Raw genomic sequence first — 14,464 nt, forward strand, 5'->3', positions numbered from 1 at the left:
TCATAATATGTTACCTTGGCGTTTCATAAGTTAAATGCCCGCAAAGGGAAAAATTTGCAACTTATTGTAAATAAAATTTCTTCTTCGTTTCAAAGCAAGACATTTATATTTTATTCTTTACCCCCTCCCCCTCTTTTGTTTCATGCTTTTTTTCAGCTTAGTTACTTTAGCGTCGAATTTATCTGGAAGCAAGATAAATTCCGACATTTTGCAAATTTTTTCGTTTATTTAAAAGTAGTTTGGGAAATTTCTGCTTTTATTTGTGGGCATTTTGCAAATTGTTTTCTGACATTTTGCAAATTTCTCCCCTTTATTTAAAGGTAGTTTGAAAACTTCTGCTTTTATTTGAAAGCATTAGGCAAATTTTGTCCCATATTAAATGCATTAGACAAATTTATTATTCCCTTTTTCGGAACGCTTTGAAAGTAAAGTATATACCCTTTTCATCGAGATAGGCTTTATTCATTTCCTTTCAAGTTAGGATTGAATTTAACCTCTTTAAATTTCTGTTAACTCTGCTACCTGAAACTACCAACGTCACTTAGATTCGTTCGACGACCGTGAATTTCTTCCGTTAGTTAAAGGCATTTTCCTAATTTATTTTCCCTTATTTAGAAGCATTTTGTAAGTTTACTGCTTTTATTTGAAGGCATTTTGCGAATTCGTGTTCCCTTATTTCAGAATACTTTTCAAACTAAGTGGTCAGTTATCTCAAATAATTTAGCGAACTAAGTTACTATACGCCTTGTATGATTCGAAGCGTGTGCCCTCCCCTTTCTATTTCGAGACACGTTTCTGTTACTTCCTCGTCCACAACGAATGTCTAATTAATTCCTTTACCTGCGTTCTCTTCCCACTTGTAACTTAGCGCGTCTCTCAAAGTCCCCTAAAATATTCGAGGACTGCTATGTCCTGAATTTAGAAAGCGTGTAATGTAATTTAGTGTTTCCAACATTCGACTTTCGTTTAATAAAAATTCCCGAATTTAGCATTTTTACGTACGCCTAGCGCACAATTATTTATATATTTTTCTTAATAAAAAGATTAAGCGATACGTATACTCTTTCCATTTTCTACTCTTTAGAATTGGAGTTGTAACTTTCGTAGTCCTATTTCAGAATATAATTTACATTTTACTTTTAGTTGAATTTCCACGGGTACTGCGATTTACGTTGGGAGAAACTATAGCATTTTCTGTCCCTAGTCAGCGAATAAGAAATCCTACAAGACTGAGGTAATTTTATTTTTCGTCCTAATCCAGCGTGCTCGATATCTTTTGGAAGCTGGATTTTCCCCACTTTAAGAGACGACTTTTAACTAATTATACCCTCCCTCATGGGGAGCCTAGTAAATAGAGACGCTGTGTCCGAAACCGGTGTTAGTTATATGTTGGCATTTTTCCTCAAGAGAATAAGTATATACCCCATTATTTGATTTAATGAACACGTGCGTTCTCTCACATGTGTTAAATGTTTCCGGGTTGTGAATTAACCGGACAACATTATTAGAAATATTATATTATACGTTGAAGATATTTATAATTTTCTATAGTAAGTTTATACCCATTTGCTTTGCAGACTGTTATTCTAAGAGTTTGTGAAAAGACAATTCCCCCTTTTGTTTCTTAGCCAGTATTTGCATTTGGTTATTTGGATTCTTTCGAAGATACACATGTGACATTGGTGGTATGTACCCTCCCCCAACGTAGTTGTATATTTAAACTATCTTCCCACTTTTTTCCTAGGTTACATTTCAGTGGGGATATTGCTACAAGAGTGTTAGCGCTATTATTCATTTTCTAGTCAATTAACTTTCATATAGAAGTTTGAATTTTAAATTCACTTAATTTTAATTTTGAATCATAGTGACTCTTTTAATTTGTAACTGGGGATTGTAAACCTTGATATTTTCACGGGTCAATATGCTGTATTGGTCTTGTTTTGTTTGTGCTGTGAGGAAGGAATTTTATGCAAATACCTTTGTCACCTTTGTGTGTGCATTTTTTTGTGTATAATTTTTTAACGCCTATTTTTTGTATTTGTTTGGATTTATTCCATATTTTTTAAAGAAAAAAGAAACGCTGCACGATGTTGATCACTCGTTCTTCCGGATTCCTTGTAAGGAAACGAAAGTTTTATTTAAGTAAAATTATCGCCGTCTTGGATTTGTTGCGGTTGCAGAGGGAATTACCTAAGCCTTATTTTATAACAATGAAGGCCGATATTGATGAATGGTTAGCATCGGTGGATGATATAACTGAGTTGTTGGGTGATCGTTCCTTACGTGAGGACGTGGACTGTTCGCTTGTAGAAGCGGATGCTGTTAATGTTGTAGTGTTCTCGTCCCAGGTTCGATTCATTCTTTCGAGGTTAGCAGATGGTGTAGAGTGTGATTCCTTGTGTAACCTTAAGATATTTGAAACCCCTAGGGAGATGCTTGGCGAGTTACCGACTACTAAGCCCGAATGTCTGGACTCTGAAAACTGTTTGCTGAGTGCTAGCAAGTTTGGCTTGGAAGATGTTGCATCACGGTCTGAGGGCAGTGTTGCAAGTGCCACTTCAGAGGATCTGCGTAGTCAGGCGCTGAAGTTTGATTTTTCTGGCGAGCAGTTTGCCTGTAGTATTCTAAAGAAAAAGGTAGTGTGAGTGAGATTCCCAGGTATCATGAATGGTACCACTCATGTCCACGACTTGGTAAGTGTGGGCATGAATATTATAAAATTTATGGAGGGATTTCCATGGGATGTTGGAATTGTTTTGCTCTCTAACTATGTGAGTTCAAAAACTCGCATGTGTGGTTATCTTCCACAACCTTGTCAGAATACCGAGGAACTTAATCATGGCGGTGGGATATTACTCCGGTCATGTGGTTCTGAAAATGGTCAGTGGTTAAAGGACAGGAGTCTATCCTGTGTGAAAGTGCAAGTTTTGTGCACTTTAAGTGCTAATGTTAGCTCTGGGACAGAAATTCTCCATCAAGGGTATAGGGCAGAAAGCACTATATCCACCTGTGAAGGTGTAAAAACCAAGAGGAGAATGGTTTTTGAAGAGTTACGTGAACTCAAGTTGGACTGGGGCGTCCAGATTCAGGTTGAGCGTAACTCGATAAAGAATCCCATGAGGGATCCTGTCGAATTTGCTGACTACATGGTGTGTAGTTCAGCTTCACCGAGTTCCTACGAGAGTGTAGAATATGTTGTGCAGAAATCACTTGCAGAACCTTCATTCTATGAAGTTGCTCCTTTAAGTAGGACGGTTCCTGCTTGGGAGTCACATGCAGGTGTTTTTGTTTTTGAATATTTTGTAAAGATCTGCCTTTACGTAGCCTACTGCAGTATTGCAAGAGCTATCGAAATCCAGCTCGATTTGTCAAGGGGTGTTTCTGGTGCGCTCAGAACCATCTTTAGCTTGGTTGGGGGTGATTTTTCTAATGCTGAGATGTTTTTTTTCAGTGCTGAACACAAAAAGATTGGATCTCTCCTTGATAGGAGTCTTCCATAAGTATTACAACTCCAGTTGCCGAGGTGTTTCTGACACCTATATTCAACTTTGTTTGTTTGGCTACATGTATATGGCAATGCAAACGTTTAAAACTGCAATTGCCTTGAATAATTTGTGCAAAATTTGGGTTGCAGTTTTATTTTATTCCACCGAGTTGAAGAACTCATCCAAGCATAGGGTTGATTGGATTCGTCCCTCTTGTAACACTGGTGTTGATCTCACTGGACTCTTGTGGTTACGAGGGAGCTGAGATATTTTAGTGTACGCCAGAGATAATAGAAGGATGAGGATGTTGGATGGTAAGTGAACATCTCAAGCCTTTATACTCTTATGTGCTAATAGTTAATTACCTGGCAGAATATTCTCAGTTCAAAAATTTGTTGCAGCCTGGCATCGTAGCATTGGTTTTAAATTTATGAATATAGTTGGGTTTCATGTGAAAATTTATAAAAAAAGACTATTTGAATTTTTCGGATTTTTTGTTCTGATATGTGTTTTCTAGAGAGCTCCTGACCATACATTGTGGTATATGTATATATAAAGAAAAAATTTTTGTATTGTAAATTTTACAGGTGTCATCCAACTGTAGGTTGACTGCCATTTCCTGTTGGGGGAGAATGTTGGAATTTTTTTGTACCAATAATGGTGCATCCCCCCCCTGTTTACGTTTATTATTTTTTATCTGGTTCTTATATATGACTTTTTGTATTTTGTATCCATTATGATTTTTAGTTTCGTATATTTTGGTTTGTACGAAACTCCCTTTAATTTGGAGAAAAGGGAAATGCTAGCTCTGTAATGACGTCACGAGCCTAGCGCGTATTTCGTCCTCTTTTGAAATTCTGCTGACGTGGAGAGTGAACGTGTTCATTGCCCGGCGCTGAAAATGGAATTTTGATGAGCCTCCTTCAAAGAAGTAAACCCGGCAAGAAATTAATACCCGGTTACGTGACGAGACGTACTTTTGGAAACTATTTACGTGGCTACCGTCATGCACGTATTTTACAAGGAGTGAAATTATTTTAAAGAAAATACAATTTACGTGACAAGGAATTTTGGAATTTCCTATCCGGACAAGCGACGAGATCTTGCTCCTGAAATTCATCTGTGAACATGGAGGGAAAGAAAATTCTAAAAGGACTTTAAACAAAAAAAAGAAATTTCAAGCAAGACATCTATATTTTATTCTTTACCCCCTCCCCCTCTTTTGTTTCATGCTTTTTTTTCAGCTTAGTTACTTTAGCGTCGAATTTATCTGGAAGCAAGATAAATTCCGACATCATACATTATATCGATTTAAAAATGTCAATGAAAACAACTGGGCCTATGACTTATTCTATTCTTATTTACTGTCATCTCTATGCGTGTTAAGTTAATGTGGTAAAGCCTAGCTCCCCAAAAAGAGGGTCTCCGTACAAAAATAATTTCCTCAATCGAACGGAGAATCGGTTTGTTTTCTAGTCGAAAACAGAGTAAATACAACGTTTTAATACGTGCCCAACTAACATATTTTGTTTGTGTTATTTTATAACTTCAAATATGTACTCGTATCCATGGTATTTGGTGTGGTTGTTTATAATATCGTAGCCCCGCCGTCGACTCAGCAAACGGTAGCGGGATCTACTCAAACAGAATAATTACGCGCGTGCGCAGCTGTGAAAAGATCGTTTCAGCTACGCGCACATTTCCTTTCTACAACCACGCAAATTCTGTGGCCATATAAACTAAATTCTGCCTTTTCACGCGGACGTCTTTCAAAGCATCTTATGTCACAAAGATGTTTGGATTTTTTTTTTCATCCAATCGAATTACGAAGTAAACAAATTTCCAAAATATTTTTTTCAGACAGCGTTCGTGGGGCCACTTGGAAATCTATAAAAAAAGGGCATTTTGCGCCAAACCTAATCAGTCGACATTTTCTACTTCATTACATAAACAACATTTAATTACCTCAGTTGGAGGAACATTCTCTACTTCATTACATGAACAACATTTAATTACCTCAGTTGGAGGAACATTTTCTACTTCATTACATAAACAACATTTAATTACCTCAGTTGGAGGAACATTTTCTACTTCATTACATGAACAACGTTTAATTACCTCAGTTGGAGGGAACATTTTCTACTTCATTACATGAACAACATTTAATTACCTCAGTTGGAGGAACATTTTCTACTTCATTACATGAACAACATTTAATTACCTCAGTTGGAGGAACATTTTCTACTTCATTACATAAACGACATTTAATTACCTCAGTTGGAGGAACATTTTCTACTTCATTACATAAACAACATTTAATTACCTCAGTTGGAGGAACATTTTCTACTTCATTACATAAACAACATATAATTACCTAAGTTGGAGGAACATTTTCTACTTCATTACATAAACAACATTTAATTACCTCGGTCGGAGGAACATTTTCTACTTCATTACATAAACAACATTTAATTACCTCAGTTGGAGGAACATTTTCTACTTCATTACATGAACAACATTTAATTACCTCAGTTGGAGGAACATTTTCTACTTCATTACATAAACAACATTTAATTACCTCAGTTGGAGGAACGTTTCCTACTTCATTACATAAACAATATTTAATTACCTCAGTTGGAGGAACATTTTCTACTTCATTACATGAACAACATTTAATTACCTCAGTTGGAGGAACATTTTCTACTTCATTACATAAACAACATTTAATTACCTCAGTTGGAGGAACATTTTCTACTTCATTACATAAACAACATTTAATTACCTCAGTTGGAGGAACATTTTCTACTTCATTACATAAACAACATTTAATTACCTCAGTTGGAGGAACATTTTCTACTTCATTACATAAACAACATTTAATTACCTTAGTTGGAGGAACATTTTCTACTTCATTACATAAACAACATTTAATTACCTCAGTTGGAGGAACATTTTCTACTTCATTACATGAACAACATTTAATTACCTCAGTTGGAGGAACATTTTCTACTTCATTACATAAACAACATTTAATTACCTCAGTTGGAGGAACATTTTCTACTTCATTACATAAACAACATTTAATTACCTCAGTTGGAGGAACATTTTCTACTTCATTACATGAACAACATTTAATTACCTCAGTTGGAGGAACATTTTCTACTTCATTACATAAACAACATTTAATTACCTCAGTTGGAGGAACATTTTCTACTTCATTACATAAACAACATTTAATTACCTCAGTTGGAGGAACATTTTCTACTTCATTACATGAACAACATTTAATTACCTCAGTTGGAGGAACATTTTCTACTTCATTACATAAACAACATTTAATTACCTCAGTTGGAGGAACATTTTCTACTTCATTACATAAACAACATTTAATTACCTCAGTTGGAGGAACATTTTCTACTTCATTACATAAACAACATTTAATTACCTCAGTTGGAGGAACATTTTCTACTTCATTACATAAACAACATTTAATTACCTCAGTTGGAGGAACATTTTCTACTTCATTACATAAACAACATTTAATTACCTCAGTTGGAGGAACATTTTCTACTTCATTACATAAACAACATTTAATTACCTCAGTTGGAGGAACATTTTCTACTTCATTACATAAACAACATTTAATTACCTCAGTTGGAGGAACATTTTCTACTTCATTACATGAACAACATTTAATTACCTCGGTCGGAGGAACATTTTCTTCTTCATTACATAAACAACATTTAATTACCTCAGTTGGAGGAACATTTTCTACTTCATTACATAAACAACATTTAATTACCTCGGTCGCAGGAAGAGACTTCGAATAATCTTGTTGGTCTTCTCTGTTCATTTATTTATGATTAAAAAAAATAAATTTTGTATTAACTTATTCTCTGCCTCGGTCATCTTTGCCTGATTGTTCAACGCCATTTCACACATATTTTTATTTTTGGGGAGTTTGCGGGACTAACATCGACACCCGTAGTCCCGCAACAATAGAATGGATCTGTGGTTTTTGTTTTTAGTATTAGTGAACATGTTTGAGCTTTGCAAAGAGAAAGGAAAAAAAATAACATCAATTTTTGGTGCATTTTAGGTTAGGAAGCCGGTACCTTCAGACCTCCTGATATAGTAGCACCAGAAGAGAATAAATAGTAACTGAAATAATTAATACTCTTGATTCCATTTAAAAATGATACGTGATACTCTGTAAGTAGTAGTAGTAGTAGTAGTAGTAATAGTTACATTATTAATAGCAGTAATAGTAGGAATAGAAGTATTTGCATTATTAGTAGCATTATTAATAGTATTAGTAGTAATGGAAAACGCAAAGAAAAAAGTACATTTTATCAACTAATTTCAGAAACATATATATATTAAAAGCGCAGTACCTTTAATGTACGTGTGTCACGGTTTCCATAGAATTCAAACACGGTAAAACTTACACTTAACCATATATTAAAACAGAGTAGTTAATTATATATATATATATATATATATATATATATATATATATATATATATATATATATATATATATATAATGAAAATAATGGAAATAGTATTCCGACAAAATAGAGAAATTAAAAAGGAACAAGCAGAGGAAGTCTCGAAATAAAGACGAAACGTTGGTGAACACATAATGCGGTTTGTTCCTTTTTATTCTCTCTCTCTCTCTCTCTATATATATATATATATATATATAGTTAAGCGGTAGTTTTACTCATTTAGAACTGCTTTAAATTTTCACCGCTTACTCATTTTGCGATCAAATTTCAAACAACTTTTACAGTTCATAGGCCACTTTCTCAGTTATATTTTGAAAAGAAAAGTAAAATGTTCGCTCATTAAAACAAAAGTTATAATAAAATTACTGGTGTTCAAAAGTCCCCAGCATTAGTAAGGAACGTGAGAGACGGTTTCTTCTGATTGATGTTTGTTACCATAGCATGTTTTTCAACATTGACGTTTAAGATACGATTTCTTCTAATTGGCTGTTGGTTACCATAGCAACTTTTTCGTCGTCGACGCCTTCATAAATTTTAGCGGGAATGTCGCTCGCATGCCGTCTTATTTGGGTTATATAGTGATGCTCTTTGCCGTGCTAAGGCTGAAAATATTTCGCTTACGACTTCGCCCCTTAATTCTGTTTCTCTCTTTTTTGTCCCTTCTTTCTGTTGATTTCTTAATTACGTCTTTTATTTGATTTTTTATTTAGTCAATTTAAGAAGTTGGTAATAATTTTTATGGATTGCTGATAATGCGTATGATATTGAACACAAATAAAGAATATATTATTTCAAAGCACAGCCTGGAAAAATCATGGATTACATAGAAAAATGTAGCATGAAAAGTAATATCGTCAAGATTAAACTTAGAAAAGTAAAAGAACTAGTTGTTAAAAATGGAAAAGAAAAGACGATATTTTTGTAAAAAATCTAATAAAGTTGTAAATTGAAATATTAAGAATTTAAATATGTTTTTACTTCTATATTATTATATTATTATTATTATTATTATTATTATTATTATTATTATTATTATTATTATTATTATTATTATTATTATTTTAGAAGTAAGTTTGCTATTTAATTTATACTATCTGAAGTACCCGGGGTTGCCAGGTTGTATTTGATATATTTGAATATGCTGTCCTCATACATTATTATCAAAATGGTTAAACGAAACATAAATTCATAATGGCTTTTTTCCACGTCTCCCATGAGATAGAAGCAGCAGGTGCGTTTATTTTTTACTAGATGTCTCACCAGTTGCCCTAATTTTCTTTTCTAGTTTAATCTTTTATCTTTTCAAAATAAGATGTAAGGATTTCAATCATTATTTGATATCATAATGCATATCTGTAAACTGTTAAATCTCCTTTTGTTTTAACTATTTTATGTACAATAAATATAAAGATGACATTAGTAATTTATTCTGTTAATGAAATAATAAAAATTTAGTTTCCAGCAGTGCATATCAGGACTTCCAATGCGTGACCAACCAATATACAAATGGCCATAAGAAAAGCAATGTGTCTGAAGATAAAGTCCAACTTTGAAACTGTCTTTTTGAGCATGGCAAAACTAATTGTTATTGGGAATCGTAAACGCTTGTTCTGAAATGGCATGTCAGAAGGAATAAGGAGAATCTGAAGAATTTACACAGTTTAACTTTTAAATTTTTTCAGTTATCTTAATGGCGTCCAAAACATTAGTTTTCAAATATTTTATTGCTAACCGTGTGCGATTACATTGTTTAGGTGAATCAAGATTTCTTAATAATATAACTGAAGTTCCTTCCTTCAATATCAGATTATGATGTGGCATTCCAACTGGTTGTAGTGAATTCTACAAGAAATTCTACTGCCTGGTCTTCATTAATAAGACAATCAATAAATTGATAACTCTTGCAAATTCTAATTGATCATATCAACAGAATCATTTCTAGGGGCGAAAATTTCTCTTTCACAAAGCCATTCAACATTATGGAAATTTTTAAAAAATACCTGGAAAAACCTTAGTCATCAGGTCACCAATTGAATTTACCGTCTGGCCACATGGTCATTTGTGTAATTGAAGATCTATATCCACTGTTATTGAACCAGTGCCAATTAAAATGAGATGATTTGAGAGAAAAGTGCTAGAGACTGATCATCAAATAAATGTGTCCTCATAATAATATTCTCCAAACTAAAAACAAAAACGTGGTTACCACGTAGTATTGCAAAAGTGCCGGATTTTCAGATCATATTTTAAATAGAAAGAAAGAATTCGGATCAGAATCAAACGTTCGGTTCCCAAGGACAGCAGCATTTTGTTTGATAGATAAACCACTTATTGCTGACTATTTTTGTTTGACCTATATCTCTTTTTTTTTTTTTACTATTCTAGGGGTAACTTATACTAATATCATAGTTAAATATTAATAATGTAGGGTTCGGGTGTGGGATGATTTCGGAATACGATGTAAAAAGAATAGAATTATACTTACAATACTGTAATAATTTAGGAACTACTGCTTGGCACTTCTACCGGCGAAAAGTGGATGAACATAAAGTTCATACAATTTATTGTTCTTGAGCAAATTCAAATTTCATTGAATTTCGTTTAACAATAATTGGCAAGGGAACATCCGTTTATGTTTGAATGATTGCTTTCGTATCAAACTTTCATTGGCTGATTTCAGTCTCATGGCGGTTTTGGACAGTAAATGTCGACTTTTATAGGTTTTCGGGTATACTGACAACTTATATCACAGTTAAATTTAGGGATGATGAGTCGTTTACCAAACATAAAACATATGATATCCAACATAAAATTTAATGGCAGCCATTTTGTTTCCACAACCGAGTCGTTAGTAATACACATGCATATAACTGAAACAGACGACAAAGCAAATATTTTGACACCCCCAAACAGAAAAAAAATGGTGTACTTATTTCGAAAGTTGTTCTTAACATAAGGAGGTTGTGGGTGTTTATTCCGAAAGTCGTTCTTAATATGGTGAGGTTGGGGGTGTTCTAATCGAAAAACTGTTACGCATGCGCATTAATAATTCCTAGGTTTCAAAAAAAATGACTGCTAGGGATCACGTTGGCTTTTACGTTATATAAAAAATGTCTTCATATCTGGTAAACTACTTATCAGTCCCTAAATTTAACTGTAATATTCGTTGTCAGCATACACAAAAACATGTAAAAGTGAACATTTCGTAAAGGAACGGTGAGTTGTAGTTAGTGTGAAAAAATACCGAAAATTTTGTATTTCAGTAAGAGAGAGGAATTATTAAAAAAAAACAAAAAAAAACGTCTTATTGAAATTAATATTTGCTTTCTCAAAATTTCATGATTATTTTGATTTTAATAGTAAAGGAAATTTCTATTTTTTTTTAATATAATCATCTATTTTTGTGCTGTCATAATTTTTTTTAATATTTGAATTTAGTAAGTGTTTCTAAAAAAAACAACACATGCATTCGAAAATTTAATCGAGGAATGAATAAAAAAAAAAGTAAAGATATCGTCCTATTTCTTTACAAAAAAATAAAAAGAGAAATGATTTATAGAAATAGAAAGAAGTTATTTAAAGTGAAGGAAAATCCAGTTAGATAAAAAAAATAGTTTAATGGAAGAGGAGTAATAATTTAATTAAACGAAAAATAACACTGTTAAAGTTAGGCTAGACTATAAATATTTTCAATTTAAGAATCTCGAGCAATATTTGCGTATTACTTTTTAAAAAATGAAGAAAAGAAATGTAGAGATCTGATATTAGCCCAAGTAAGCTTTACTATCAAAACTGTACTTAGAATTTGTCCTCTGTCGTGGAAGATTTACTTTAGAAACGTATGTGTGTTTTTTTATTGAATTTTATCTTTGTTCGTAAAGGGATTTTCGGTAAAAAAAAAAATAATTTTCAACAAATATTTATCGGCTTAAAAGACTGTTAGAAATTAAAAAGAAACGTTTTATTATTCAAGCCTGTAAATAAATATTTCGATTCCGCTTGCCGCAAAAAATGTTTAACTATATTTAAAATCATGCAGATATTTGTATTTATTAATACAAAGATAAGATGGCAAAAGTTAAAAAATGAAATGACTTGGTGTCATCAGCTAGGATCGAAACCAAAGCATTCAGTATTCAGTCACGTTCTCTATCGATGTTGCTATGGGGAGAAACAAAATGGACCTTTAATATTAAGACTTGTCCAAATGCATTTTATGTGAGCATGCGCAGAAAGAAGTAAAAAAACATGTTGGTTAGTTGAAATGAACATTTCGCATTTTAACTTGCCGATATATATCTATACGCGTTATTTATCAACCCAAGCAAAGATTTTACCCGTTATAAGCAATTATTGGCGTATAATTACTATTTCCTGTTAATTTTACTGTTATGTGACCAGTAGTTTAAGAGTTTACCTGTTAAATAGTTACATGCACGCGCATACGTCTACTATTTTATTTACATAGAATAAATATGTTTGTATGGCGTGCACAGAAATACACATGCAAATTAGATGAAGATGCTCGAAATAAAAGTCACCTTATTCACAAGATGTAATCGTGACAAGCACCCCAACTATTTATTCTAATTTAATTTCATTCGAAAATTCATAAAGTTTGGCATGTCTCTGAAGACATTCATTTTTTCATAAAGAAAAGTAAATTATTTTATTCTTATTGTAGTCATTATTATATAGAATTAGTATCATTATTCATTTTTATTATATAAGAACGAATATAGACGAATTAATTGGGCATCTAATTTTCAGTGTTTTTAGCGTGTGTAGATAAACTTGAGGCTGATGTTTAAAAGAGAATGACTCTTTCTCTGTAAATGTTCAAAAAGTATTAAGAAATATTAGAGAACTCAAATCGCTAACCTAAATTTTTATAACCCATTTTTGTAATGAAAACAACTACAAACATCTTCACATTATCACTAGGTCTCACATTCTTTTTATCTTCTTTTTTGTCTTCTCATTATTATTTTTATTATTATTATTATCATCATCATCAGCATTCTTCTAATTATTATTATTATCATCATCATTCTTCTTGTTCTTACTATTATTATTATTATTATTAGTAGTAGTAGTAGTAGTATCATCATCATCATTCTTCTTCTTCTTATTATTATTATTATTATTATTATTATTACCATTATCATCATCACCATTATTATTATTATTATTATTATTATTATATTTTATCATTATTACTATCATTTTATTATTATTATTATTATTATCATCATCATTATTATTATTATTACTTACCATTATCACCATCATCATCATTATTCTTATCATTATTATATTTTATTATTATTACTACTATTATTATAATTATTATTATTATTATTATTATTATTATTATTATTAATTTTTTATTTTTTGTTATTATTATTATTATTTTATTATTATTAATCTTTTATTTTTTGTTATTATTATTATTATTATTATTATTATTATTATTATTATCATCATCATTCTTTACTCACTGGGGCTAGTCATACAGGCCATCATCAAAGATGTCTCTTTGAGAACAAGTGGCATTCTCTGAAGTCTGAGTGACAACAAGCCTCCCCAGACCTCCAGCGCTCTCCACTTTAGTAGAAAACCATTGCAGATGGATTTGCTTTATCGTAACAACCGCTTAACATTGATTTCTCGTTGGCGGCGACCGTTGGTCCTCACTGGAATTTGGGTGGCAAGAAGCTTCCCCAGGGTCCCCTAGTTCTCTTTACACTCGTCCAGCGGAGGTCTGGCTAGTGCATTTTCTCCTCGGTTTTTCTATCCTCCTTGACCCTTCTCGCTTTGGTCTGGTGTCAATTTTTAGTGACACAAAAAAAATGTTCAAGTTTTCGTGATTCCATGTGATGTTCCACTGTGTTTTACATCTGTGGCAGTTTCTGCGTGTTCAGTTTGTATGTGTAGTTCATATGTATTAATCTCCACAATATATTTCAGCAGTTTTCATTACTATCATCCGTTGTATCATATCAGCAATCCTTCTCAAAATTCTCTTTTCAAAGATTTTTTTCGGTATTTTTCCTAGCGCTCCTATTATTAGCGGTGTTATCACTGACGCTTTGCATCTTTCACATTTCTTTGAGCTCTCTGGCTAGTTCAGTATATATCGGACAGCAAAATCTACAATCCGACAGGTTTTTTCGTTAGTTTCATCTTTTCTTATCCTTATGAATCGTCCATGTAATTGTTTCTCTTCACATTATTCTTCTCCCGACTTAGCCGTTGTTTCTGTTGTTTCTGTTTTGTTGGGGGGGGGGGTCAGTGTCTTTTGTTGCAGTAATTATTCAGTTTTCGGTATTTTTTTTTAATTCGTTTCTTGTGTTATTTACGCAGTCCACTATATAGACCATCCCTTTTCCGTCGTCTTTTCTTTTCATATAGAGTCCTTTGAATATAGAGCATTGTGTATTGTCATGAGTTTCCTAGTCTTCTGAT

Source organism: Euprymna scolopes, chromosome 15 (genome assembly GCF_053919585.1).
Source record: "Euprymna scolopes isolate OS-2025 chromosome 15, ASM5391958v1, whole genome shotgun sequence".
Lineage (NCBI taxonomy): Eukaryota > Metazoa > Mollusca > Cephalopoda > Sepiida > Sepiolidae > Euprymna > Euprymna scolopes.